This window comes from Canis aureus, chromosome 4 (genome assembly GCF_053574225.1).
Source record: "Canis aureus isolate CA01 chromosome 4, VMU_Caureus_v.1.0, whole genome shotgun sequence".
Lineage (NCBI taxonomy): Eukaryota > Metazoa > Chordata > Mammalia > Carnivora > Canidae > Canis > Canis aureus.
In genome coordinates this window covers 29,430,918-29,444,571 of record NC_135614.1, presented here as the reverse complement: position 1 = coordinate 29,444,571, position 13,654 = coordinate 29,430,918, and the positions used below count along the sequence as shown (strand labels likewise).

The 13,654-nt window shown below is 41.1% G+C and overlaps 1 long non-coding RNA gene across 3 annotated transcripts in view; it reads left to right on the top strand.

Moving 5' to 3' along the window:
- LOC144312416 (uncharacterized) overlaps positions 1-13,654 on the top strand; it is a 68,657-nt gene that overhangs the window by 3,052 nt on the left and 51,951 nt on the right. For all 3 annotated transcript variants that reach the window (XR_013377878.1, XR_013377879.1, XR_013377877.1), the window contains exon 2: positions 12,663-13,443. This is a non-coding gene — a long non-coding RNA (uncharacterized LOC144312416). The remainder of the gene's footprint in view (positions 1-12,662; positions 13,444-13,654) is intronic.

The window sequence follows — 13,654 nt, the reverse complement described above, 5'->3', positions numbered from 1 at the left end:
ATTAAAAAAAAAATGTAGGGTCCACCAGATTTGTCCACTGTAAAGTTACCATTCTTCTTTTATTATCAATAAGTACCTTCTGAGGACATATTTTGAGACCAATCAAATCATCCTTTTTCATCATACTTTGGCCCACTTCTTTTAGCATGCATTCAAAATTCTTTCCAGCAATAATAATTACTGTGGTATTTCCCAAATGATGATTTTTTAAATTTCTATCATTCTATATTTATAAATTGGAATTTTACTGAAAAGAAGAGTCAATCTTTTTCATTTATTTATTTATTTATTTATTTATCTATTTATTTATTTATTTATTTATTTATTTAGATTTTATTTATTCATGAGAGACAGACAGAGAGAGAGAGAGAGAGAGAGAGAGGCAGAGACACAGGCAGAGGGAGAAAGCAGGCTCATGCAGTCAACCCGACCGGGGACCCAATCCGGGGTCTCCAGGATCACATCCTGGGCTGAAGGTGGTGCTAAACCACTGAGCCACCCGGGCTGCCCTCTCTTCTATTTATTTATATTAACATGGACTCATGGATATTTATTTTATTTTATATCTTGTAATCCATTGCTGTCATTTTATTTTATTGTTTATTTTTATTTTTTTAAAAGATTTTATTTATTCATCGAGACAGAGAGGCAGAGACACAAGCAGAGGGAGAGCAGGTATCATACAGAGAGCCTGACATAGGACTCGATCCAGGGTCTCCAGGATCACACCCTGGGCTGCAGGTGGTGCTAAACCACCGCGCTACAGGGGCTGCCCTATTTTCTTGTTTAAATTGACCCAGATGGAAAGGAACAAGGGGTGGTGGAAAGGGAGGTGGGTGAGGGGTGGGGGTGACTGGGTGACAGGCACTGAGAGGGGGGCACTTGATGGATGAGCACTGGGTGTTATGCTATATGTTGGCAAATTGAACTCCAATAAAATAAAATTAAAAAATAAAATAAATAAAATAAAATGAAATATTGACCCAGATCTACTCACCGGGTTCTTCAAGTTGACTCCTGTCACTTTGATATGTTCCCATCATCTGTGGGATTTGGATTCTTTTTCTCATTAGCTTTCCACCCCACCCCTACCCCCCTGATTGTGGGTAGCACTTTCTTTCCTCTTCATATACCTAGCAATTCTTTAGTGTGCAGGGTACTTTTCATCATGTGCTTAGCAGTGCTGTATTTTGTCGCATTACTATTAAGAATGTTAAAAAAAAAAAAAAAAAGAATGTTCGCTTTGTTCTGGAAGGCAGTTAAGATACTGTTGGTTCATCTCAATCCTTTGTAAGCATGCTTTTTAAGATTTTTAAGGGCAGGTCTAGATTATCTTGTAGTCTCCGGTTATTTTAGTGAATACTATTAAGATTTGACTCTTCTGGGGTTTATACTAAATCCCCCACATACTCAGCAAAGTCTCTCCACTCTGGCTTGGAGGAATTAAAATGATAACTAACTGTATGATCTCTGAGAATGAATAGGTTTGGCTTAAAGCTCCCTGGGAAATATTCTTCCCCTGGCCACTGTTCTTGCCCAGTTTTATTGAGTTATACCCTGTGTGCACAGATTCGCATTTAGCCAAAAAGTTGAGTGGATCCCTTTGCAGACTTCCAGAATTCTTGCCCTAATAGCTCCTGCTTCCAATTCTGCCTCGACCTTCACATGCAGTGATGGCTCATCATGGTCCTGCTTTGCATTTCTCTGATGCCTAGTGACGTGGAATGTCTTTTCATGCGCCGGTTTGTCACCTGTTATTTCCTCTTTGCTGCTACATTTCTTCATGTCTTTTGCCTATTTTCTAATAGATTTTTTTTTTTCTTTTTGGGGGTTAGATTTTGAGTGTTCTTTATATACTCTGAACATGAGTCCTTTGTCTCGTAAGTGATTTGCAAATATTTTCTCCGAGTACGTATCTTGCCGTTTCATCCTCTTAACAAGGTCTTTACAGAGCAAAAGTTCATTTTTCATAGTGTCCTATTAATTTTTTTTCTTTTTAGGGATTGTGCTTTTGGTTATGACTAAGAAGTCTTCACTAAGCCTTAAGTGCTGAAGATTTTCTCCTGCATTTTCTTGTAGAAGTCTCTAAGTTTTACATTTAAAGCTGACCCATTTGGAGTTAATTTTCATAATAAGGTATGATGTTCAGGTCAAAATTCTTTTTGTTTTGTTTTTTTTGCCTATGGATGTCAGATTGCTCCATCATTTATTAAAAACACCATCATTCTTGCATTGAATTGCTTTTGTACATTAAAAAAAATTCAGTTGGGGGATCCCTGGGTGGCGCAGCGGTTTGGCGCCTGCCTTTGGCCCAGGGCGTGATCCTGGAGACCCGGGATCGAGTCCCACATCAGGCTCCTGGTGCATGGAGCCTGCTTCTCCCTCTGCCTGTGTCTCTGCCTCTCTCTCTCTCTCTCTGTGACTATAATAAATAAATAAAAATTAAAAAATAAATAAATAAAAATAAAAAAATAAAAAAAATTCAGTTGACTGTACTTTTACATGCCTATCTCTGAGTCTTCTGTTTCATTGATCTGTGTTTTTCAATTCATCAATATTGCACAGTCTTGATAACTGAAGCTCTGTAATAAGTCTTGAAATTTGAGTAGAGTGATTTCTTTTACTTTCTTCTCATTTTCAAAATTGTTTTAGCAATTCTAGTTCCTCTGTCTTTCCGTATAAATTTTAGAATAATCGGGCAGCCTGGGTGGCTCAGCGGTTTAGCGCTGCCTTCAGCCCAGGGCATGATCCTGGGGACTTGGGATTGAGTCCCATGTCGGGCTCCCTGCATGGAGCCTGCTTCTCCCTCTGCCTGTGTCTCTGCCTCTCTCTTTCTTCTCTGTGTGTTTCTCATGAATAAATAAAATCGTAAAAAAAATAAAAACTATTAAAAAAATTTTTTAGAATAATCTTGTCTACATGAAAAAAAAATCTTCCTGGGATTTTGATAGGAGTTGCAGTAAACATATATATGTACTGACACTATGTTGAGTGTACTAATCTGTGAATATGCTGTATCTCTGCATTTAGTTAGAATTTCCTTGATTTTTCTCATCAGCATTTTGTCATGTTTTGTATTCAGTCCTGTACACATTTTGTTATATTTATACCTAAGCCTGTAAACAACTTTTTCTAGCTATAAATGGCATTGTATTTTTAATTTCAGTTTCCATGCGTATAGAGTAGTGCAATTCATTTTGGTATATTGAACTTGTATTTTACAACCTTACTATCCATTCCAAGAGTTGGGTGTTTTCTCTTTTGTCTTATTTTGGTATATTCCTTAAGGTTTTCTATAAGGTCTATTATGTAATTTGCAAATAGGACAAATTTGTCTTTTCTAGCGTTAGCTAGAACTTCTAGCATTATGTTGACTAGCACTGGTGAGAGCAGACATCTTTGTCCTGTACTTGAACTTAGGGAAAAACAATCTTTCACCATTTAGTATGATATTAGTATAGGTTTTTTGTAAATGTTCTTTAATTTTTTAGCTTTAATGAGCAGAATTGACAACTAAAATATCTAAAGTTTGTGGGACGCCTGGGTGGCTCAGTGGTTGAGCGTCTGCCTTTGGCTCAGGGCATGGTCCCAGGGTCCTGGTATTGAGTCCCTCCTCCCTCTGCCTGTGTCTCTGCCTCTCTCTCTCTCTTTCTGTGTGTGTCTCTCATGAATAAATAAATCTTAAAAAAAATAAAGTATGGGGATCCCTGGGTGGCACAGCGGTTTAGCGCCTGTCTTTGGCCCAGGGCACGATCCTGGAGACCCGGGATCGAGTCCCACGTCGGGGTCCCGGTGCATGGAGCCTGCTTCTCCCTCTGCCTGTGTCTCTGCCTCTCACTCTCTCTGTGTGATTATCATAAATAAATAAAAATTTTAAAAAAAGTATGCAATGTGATGATTTGACATATGTAAATTGTGTGAAATGATTGTTACATCAAGTTAATTAGTACATCCACCACTTCACATAGTTACCTTTTGTGTGTAAGGGTAGTAAGAATGGCTAAGATCTTCTCTCTCAGCAAATTTCAAGTACCTAACAATATATTAACTATAGTCACCATGCTGTGTATTAGATAGCCAGAGCTTATTCATCTTATAATGGAAGTCTTGTAGCTTTTGACCAATATTTGCCCATTTCCCCCACTTCTCATCCCCTAGTAAGCACTATTTTACAGCCTGTTTCTATGAGTTTGACTTTTATTTATTTTTTAAGATTCCACATATACATTAGATCATACAGTATTTGTCTTTATCTAGCCCATTATTTTCTCTAGGTTCATTTATGTTGTTGCAAGTAGTAAGATTTCCTTCTTTCTCATGACTGAATAATATTCCATCATATAAAAGCTCGTATCTTTTTTGTCCATTTATCCATTGATGGGCACTGAGGGAGTTTCCATATCTTGGTTATTGTAATGTTGCAATGAACATGATAGTGCATTTATCTCTTTGAGATACTGATTTTGTTTCCTTCAGATACATGCCCAGAAGGGGGATTGGTAGTTTTGATTTCTTGAGGAACTTCATACTGTTTTTTATAATGGTGATATGAATTTAAATTCCTACCAGCAGTACACAAGGTTTCTCTTTTATCCACATCCTCTCTAATACTTATCTCTTGGCATTTTGATAAATGCCACTCTAGCAGGTGTGAAGTGATCTCTCATTGGTGATTTTTATTTGTATTTCTGTGATGATTAGTGATGTTGGGAGCACCATTTGTTTATATGTTGGCCATTTGTATATGTTTGGGAAAATGTCTATTCAGATCATCTGCCTATTTATTTTTTCTTAAAAAGATTTTATTTATTCATGAGAGACAGAGAGAGAGAGGGAGGGAGAGAGAGAGAGGCAGAGACACAGGCAGAGGGAGAAGCAGGCCCCAGAGAGGGGGCCCGATGTGGGACTTGATCCCAGAACTCCAGGATCATGCCCTTTGACCAAAGGCAGGTGCTAAACCGCTCAGCCACCCAGGCATCCCCTTTGCCTTTTTTAAAAATGAGATTATTTGGGGATTTTTTTGCTATTGAATTCTTTATATATTTTGGATATTAATGCTTTATCAGATATACTATCTGCAGACTCTCTCCTCCATAGGTTGCCTTTTGATTTCATTGATTGTTTTCTTTGCTGTGGAGAAGCTTTTTAGTTTGATGTAGTCCCACTTGCTTTAATTTTTGCTTTTGTTGTCTTTGCTTTTGATTTCATATCCAAAAAATCATTGCCAAGACAATGCCAAAGAGCTTTTCCCTATGTTCTAGGAGTTTTACAGTTTCACATCCTTCATTTAAGTCTTTAATCCATTTCAAGTTAATTTCTGTGTATTGTGTAAGATAAGGATCTAGTTTACTTCTTTTGATGTGAATAACCAATTTTCCCAATACCATTTGTTGAAGAGATTCTTCTTTCCTTGTGCATTTTTGGCACACTTTTTAAAGATTAGTTAATGGTATATACAATTGGGCTTGTATCTGGGTTCTCTATTCTGTTGCAGGTCTAAGTGTACTATACTGTTTTGTTTACTATAGCTTAATAATACAGTTTGAAGTCAGGAAGTGTGATGCCTCTGGCTTTGTTTTTCTTTCTCAAAATTGCTTTTGCTATATGGTGTCTTTTGTGGTTCCAGACACATTTGAGGATTGTTTTTTCTATTTCTGTGGAAAAGGCAAGTGGAATTTTGATAGGGGTTGTACTGAATCTGTAGATTGCTTTGGGTAGTATGCATATTTTAACAATATTAATTCTTTCAGTCCGTGAAAGTGGGATATCTTTCCATTTATTTGTGTCTTCCTTTTTAAAAAAAAATTGTGTCTTCCTTGATTTCTTCCATCAATGTCTTATAGTTTTCATAGGTGTTATAGCATAGGTCTTTTACCCTCTTGGTTAAATTTATTCCTATTTTATTATTTTTGATGCTCTTATAAATGGGAATGTTTACATAGTTTTTTCTCCAGTAGTTCATTCTTAGTGTATAGAAATGTGAACAATTTTTTAAAAAGATTATTTATTTATTCATGAGAGACACAGATAGAGGGAGAGAGAGGCAGAGACACAGGCAGAGGGAGAAGCAGACTCCACGCAGGGAACCTGACGTGGAACTCGATCCCGGACTCCAGGATCATGCCCTGGGCCAAAGGCAGGTGCTAAACCGCTGAGCCACCCAGGGATCCCCAACGAACAAATTTTCTATATTGATTTTATATTCTGTAATTTTACTAGATTTATTCTAACAATTTTTAAAATATAATCTTTAGGGATACGTTTGTATTGCGGGCAAACAGGTACCATTTTACTTCTTCCTTACTAATTTAGAGGCCTTTTATTTCTTTCCTAATTGCTCTGGCTATGAGTTCAAGCACTATGTTGAATACAGTGGTGAGAATGAGCATCCCACGGGACGCCTGGTGGCTCAGAAGTTTGGTGCCTGCCTTAGGCCCAGGGTGTGATCCTGTAGTCCTGGGATCGAGTCCCACGTCGGGCTCCCTGCATGGAGCCTGCTTCTCTCTCTGCCTGTGTCTCTGCCTCTCTCTCTTTCTGTGTCTCTCATGAATAAATAAATAAAATCTTAAAAAAAAAAAAAGGAGAATGAGCATCCTTGTGTTGTTTCTGATCTTAAATCTGAAAGCTTTTCACAGTGGAGTATGATGTTAGCTATTGGCTTCTCATAAATAACCTTTATTCTGTTGAAATACTTTCCTTCTACACCTAATTTATTGAGAGTTATTTTTTTTTAATCATGAAATGATCTTGAATTTTGTCAACTTCTTTCTCTACATCTATTGAGAGATCATATGATTTTTATCCTTCATTCTGTTAATGTGGTGTGTCACATTTCTTAATTTGCATATGATGCACTATCCTGTGTCTCAGGGATAAATCCCGTTTGATCATGATGTTTCATACTTTTAGCGTGCTGGTGAATTCTATTTGCTAGTCTTTTGTTGAGGGTTTTTTGCATCTATAGCCATTGGCGATACTGGCCTATAATTTTCTTATAGTGTCATCCAGTTTTGGTATGAGAATAATGCTGGCCTCATAAAATGGGTTTGGAAGTATTCCCTGGAAATGTTCTTTATTAGGTTGAAGAGGTTTTTTTCCCTATTTTTAGTATTCTAAGATTATTTATGAATGAGCATTGAATTTTGCCAAGTGCTTTTTCTGCATCAGTTGATAGGATCATGTGATTTTTCTTCTTTAGCCTGTCAATATGATAGAATACATTGATTTTTAGAATTTGAACCAGTTTTGTATCCCAGAAATAAACTCTACTTGATCCTGTTGTATAATACTTTTTAATATATTAACTGAATTGTCTTTGCTAATATTTTGTTATGGGTTTTTGAGGGATACTGATCTTTAGTGCTTTGCCATTTTTTTGTTTTTTGTTTTTATTTCTTGTAATGTAATTGTCTTATTTTATAATGTAATTGTCTTGTATTGGCTTTATAAAATGAATTGGATCTCAGAGGTATCTGTATTTCCTTGTTCACTGCAGCATTATTCACAACTGCTGAGATATGGAAGCATCCTGTGACCACCAATGGGTGAATGGGTAAAGAAGATGTGATGTGTGCACACACACATAGACAAACACACACACACTGAAATATTATTCAGCCATAAGAAAGGAGAAATTCTCCCATTTGTGGCAACATAGATGAATCTGGAGGACATGAAAAGTGAAATAATCCAGACACAAAAATATAAACACTGCATGATCTCACTTATATGTGAAATCTAAGAGTAGAACTCATAGCAGCAGAGTAGAATGGTGATGGTCAGGGACCAGGGGTTGGGGGAAATGGGGAGGTGTTGGTCAAAGGGTATCAACTTTGAAGTTATAGAATAAGTTCTGCAAAAGAACCTGCGACTGTCTTGCAGAATGTGAACCTAAAGCTGTGAGCTGTGAATATCACAGAGTTTAAACAAAACCCCTCTGACCTACAGATACCACACAAACAGCAACTCTAGAAAACTTCAGAGCAGGAGCTGAGAGTGGCGCTAATGCCTCACATTTGGATCACTTCTCTCAGTTAAACAGTCTGATCAAAACAGAGGAATTGGTAGAAAGCCACAGGCCCAAAATGATGTCACTTTGGCCAAGTTTCCCAACTGGGGCTGATACCTAACCTAATTATGGTTTCAACATCCCCCAGAAAAGTAGTCTTAACTGGTCAGTCAGGAATTTTCTGGTAAGCACCAATGAGGTAATCGGTCACCTAGACCCTCTCTATTTCCCCAAAGAAGAAGAAAAAATAATCTGCATTATAAGACCCCCTTGCTCCCTGCCCCTTGCTCCCTGCCCCCACCCCCCAACGAAGGGAAAGTCACCTTCCCTGGAACAGTCCTTTCTTTTTTTTCCTTACAACATTTTGTTTTTTTGCCACACCCTCCTTCCTATTGAAACCTTCCAACTCTTCAGAGGTCCCCTCTATTTGCTAGGTAGAATGTTGCCCAATTCATAAATCCCTTAATAAAGCCAATTGGCTCTTTTAAAAAAATGAAACAAAAACAAAAAAAAAATGAGTAACTTCTGGAGATTTAATACATAGCACAGTGACCATAGTAATATGGTACTGTATTTGAAATTTGCCAGAAGAGTGAATCTTAAGTGTTCTCATCTCACACACCAAACTGGTACCAGTGTGAGGTAATATGTTAATTAAATTGATTGTAGCAGTCATTCCACAAGGTATACATCTACCAAATCATCACATCGTATACCTCCTGTTTTTACAATGTTTTGTAAATTATACCTCAATAAAGCTAGAAAAAATGAATTATCACACCTATAAAGAGACAGTGTAGGATTGGTGTCAAATCTTCCTTACATATCTGATAGGATTCAGTGGTAAAGCCATCTGTGCCTGGAGATTTGGGGGAATTTTAAAATTATGACGTTAATCTCCTTAATAGTTGTAGAGTGGTTCAAGTTATCTGTCCTGTATGGGGTAACCTGTGGTAGTTTGTAGTTTTCAGGGAATTGGTCCATTTCATTTAAGTTGTCAGATTTATGTGTAGAGTTGTTGGTTGTATTCTCTTACTCCTTTCATGGACCTGGCGCTGCAGGGTCTGTACTGACAGCCCGTTTTGTTGCTGATACGGTAATTTGCGTCTTGTCACTTGTTTTCTTTGCCAGTCTTGCTAGAGGTTTTTCAGTTTTTTCAGAAAGCCAGTTTTTTATTTCATTGATTTTTTTTCTACCTCATTTTTCTGTTTTCAATTTCATTTATTTCTGCTCTTGCCATTATTATTTCCTCTGTTCTTCTTGTTTTTGGTTTAGGATGTTCTTTCCCTAGCCTCCTATTGTGGGACATCAGACTACGGACCTGAGGCTTTTCCTCTTTTTCCCTATCAGCGCTGCTTTAGCTACATAACACAAATTTGATTATGTTGTTGGTTTTTTCTTTTAATATTTTATTTATTAATTTAAAGACAGAGAGAGAGAGCATGAGTGGGAAGAGGGGCAGAGGCAGAGGGAGAGAGAGAATCTCAAGCAGGCTCCATATTCATGCTCAGCCTGGAGCCTGATTGGAGGCTTGATCCCATGACCCTGAGATCATGACCTGAGCCAAAACCAAGGGTCGGATGTTTAACTGACTGAGCCACCCAGGTGCCTTGGTTGTATTGTATTTTCATTTTCATTCTAGTCTAGTTGTTTGTCCTTTGGACAGGAATCAATAAACTTTCTTTGTATAGGGCTATACTATACTAAATACTTTGTGGGATATATAAAGTCTGTATCATTCCTCCTTCTTTCTTCTTTCTTATAACATTTTTTCCCTCATAACATTTTTAAAAGTGACTTTAATTTTTAGAGTGTTTTAGGTTCACAGCAAAACGGACTAGAAAGTACAGAGGTTTTCTATGTATCATCTGTATATCCAATATCCACGCATGTTATAGCCTCCCCCATTATCAACATCTCCCACCAGATGGTACCTTTGTTAACAGTTGATGAACCTACATTGATACATCATACTCATCCAAAGTCCGTAGTTTACATTAGGGCTCACTGTCACTGTCATACATTCTATGGGTTTGGACAAATGTGTAAGGACCTATGTGCATCATTCTGGTACCCTACTGAGCATGCACTGCCCTAAAAAATCCCCTGTGCTTCACCTATTCATCCTTTTCTCCCCTCTAACCCTGGGTAATCCTTGATCTCTTCATTCTCCATAGTTTTGGCTTTCCCAGAAAGCTACATAGTTGGAATCCTATAATACGTAACCTTTTCAGATTGCCTTCTTTCACTTAGAGATACGCATTTACGCTTCCTCCATGTCTGTTGGTGGTTTTTTTTGTTGTTGTTGTTTTGTTTTGTTTTGTTGGTGGTTTAATATCTCATTTCTCTTTAGAACTAAATAACATTTCATTGTTGGATGTACCACCAACTGAAGGACATCTTGGTTGCTTCCAAGCTTTGGCAATTATGAATAAAGCTGCTGTAAATATTTGTGTGCAGGTTTTTTTGTGAACATAAGTTTTCAACTCCTTTGGTAGGAGTGTCATTGCTGGATCATATAGTAGGAATATGTTTAATTTTGTTGGAGACCACCAAAGGGTCTTCCAAAGTGGCTGTGCCATTTGGCATTGCCACCAGCAATGAATGAGAGTTCCTATTGCACTACATCCCCACCAGCACTTGGTGTTGTCACTATTCTTGATTTTAGCCATTCAGATGGGTGTGTAACATTTTAAAAATGTAAAATCATTCTTAGTTTGCATCCTAAGAAACAGTTTTTGCACCAAAAAAAAAAAAAAATGTCTTGTGGGGTAATGGCTTGTTAACCCCTGGCTTAGACCCATCTCCCATTTTCCATAGTCTTGAGTGGGTGTCTCTAGCTTTGCATGATGCATGTCCTAGCTGAGCTTTTGTGCTTAAACACACACCCATACTATTAAAGCCTTTTCTCTTCTGCCAATTTCTCTACAACCTTCTCTTTTTCGAGGACTCACTTCAGTTCTTATCCCCACCACTTCCATAAAATTTGTTCCGTCTGCTTCATTCTACACCTGTCTCTTTTTCAGAACACTTACTGCACGTAATTTTGATAACACTATTTTGTGCTAAGTGCAGACTCTCATGGTTCGCTACTTTAACTGCCTCACGTATTTTAATTTATTTCCACAAGCGGATTATAGGTTCCTGGAGAGCTGGCATTTCCCTTAACAACAACAATGATAACAATGCTGCCTTTAAAACAATTCTTTCTGGGTTATAAAGTGTTTACATGGGCTTTTTCTTCTTAGTTCATCAGAGGAAAACTGGGAAGCAGTCTGGGCAAGGCATTTTATCTCTGGTTGACAAACTGAGGCTCAGACAGTTCATGTAGTCCAAGGCTCCGTGACTAGTAAATGACAAATGCAGATCCAGAGTGTCCGCACTGGCCTGGTGTGGCTTCAGCATCCTGATGCCCGTAGGGGATAGGTACTCCCAGCACCCTTGGCCCAGCCTATTGAACGAATGCCTGATGCTGGGGTCCAGAGGGTCCAGTCCCTGGGTCCATATCCCCGGTTACTTCCCCAGACCTTCTGCACCGTTTTTTCTGCCACACGCTGCTGTTAATTTAGGGAGAACTTGGGCTGTCACCCTTTCAGAAGACCTGTGCAAAAAAAGAAGCTCCATCCTTTCATATTTGGAAAATCTTTCTCCAGAGGAAGAGGACTCTGTCTGAAAACACACTCATTTCCTGGAGCTGGTCTTGGGTGGAAAGGCCACATTCCAGGGGAGGACTTATCCCCGGGAATTTCATACTTGTCCCCGAGAAAAGATTCTTCCCCACCATTGGGCCATTGCTGCATGGTCCTCTGTGGGAGCACAGAGGCTGGGGGCCCAGGCCTGGGGGGCTCTGGCCAAGGAAACTCCCTCCTGTGCCGGGCAGTCTCTGCCTTAGTAGAGGAGGTGTTGGTGGAGAAGCTAGGGAAAGGATTTCCACAGCCTCAGCAAGCCACATGGCAAACATGGGAGTAAATGCAGGCCTGTCCATCGCTGCTGTGCAGCAAATGCCCTCTCCCTGTCCTCTCAGGGAGTCCGGTGTCTTTCCACTTAAGAGGAAGACCTTTGGGCTGATCTGGGCTGTCAGAGTGGCCGGTCTCCCTCTGGGCACCCTGAGCCCCGGCCGAGACCCTGCCTGGTGTGTGCTGGCTGGCGGCATTGCTCTCTGCACACAGGTGGCTCCCACAGCCTGGCCACTCCACCCGCACCCAGAGCTGGAAGCCTGGCCACAGACCAATGTCCAGCCGTGTGACTGGAAAAGGAGAAGCGTGGCTGGACTGGGGCAGGGAGGCTCGGGTCCCCAGAGGGCTCTTCCTGCGGGGCTCAGCTCTCATGCATTCAGGCAGAATAGGGCCATCCTGTTGGGAGAAACTCCCCTTCCTGGAAGGCCACCTCCTTGGTCCGGGTGCTCTGCAGTCAGGATTTCCGCCCGTCCCAGTCCTGGTGAGCAGCTCCTGGTGGGCAGCCTCTGAGGGTGAGTGCGTGGGGGGAGAGGAATGCCAGACAGCGGTATCCAGGCCCTGTCCCCCTTTCACTTAACACTCACGGCAGCTTTGCGAGGTGGATCTCTAGTATCTGGGCTTCGGGGGCACAGAGGGTGCTGGGGCAGGGCCGGCGCCTGAGCTCAGGTGCACACTCTCTGACCTCTTCGTTCTCTTAGGCCTTGAACTTCGACGTCAGTCGGGGACACCGAGTGCAGACAGAGAACCGACCCGGGCCAGTTGCCTGAATGCCTGATGCTGGGGTCCAGAGGGTCCAGGATAATGGAAATCCAGGTAATGGATTTCGGAAGGAGAGGGTAGATTCCAGCTGGATGCCGCCCATTCCATTTCTTGGCCCCAAGCGTAGGGGCAGCGGTGTTTCCTGCCTAGACAAGCCCGGAACCCGGCAGGAGCTGGTGTCCAGCCTGAAGTCTCTCTGCCAGGGCCTCACCTTCTACTCTCCTATGAAAGAGGAGGATCCTGAGACGGTGGAGCCACGCTGGAGGAGTGCTGCCCAGGCCAGCTGTCCACCCTGCAGGGGCCTGCCTGTGGCTGGCCAAGAAACCTTGGTGCGCCAGCCGCTGAGCTGTCAGGCTTGGTTGGTTGGAATGGCCTAGCCTATTGTGACCAATAAAGCCAGCAGACGAGGCTCGGCGGCTCCAGACCCAGGCACGATGCCCTGAATCAGGTGCCCGAGCTGCTTCCGTGGGCGCCTCCATGCTCCTGCTGCTGGCGGAGGTGGCATGGTTTGCGTGACCATCACTGTGGCACCGGGCAGCAGGCACTGCCGATCCAATCTCTGCCGGGCCGCCTCTGGGAAGAGGGGGGCTGGCGCGACCCCAGCTTGGGCAGACTCTGCACAGCCCAAAAGTGTAAGATGTGGATCCTAGCCTCAGACAGTGAACTGTCCAGTTGGAGGAGTAAAAACCCATAAAGGCCATTGTGATGGAACAGAAAGTGGTACGTATGCCAGGAAAGGATGGGTACTGGGCTCTGGTTCCTGGAGGAAGAGGCATTTAGGTCAGGATGGTTGACTCCGTGCACTTGGGTTCTGGGGATATTGTCTCAGGCTAGTTTAAATTAAATTACTATCTGTTGCAATTCAAGAACCGAAGGGAAAATGTTGAAGAAAAGGTGGACACAGAGTTTATATTTAACAACAACAACAACA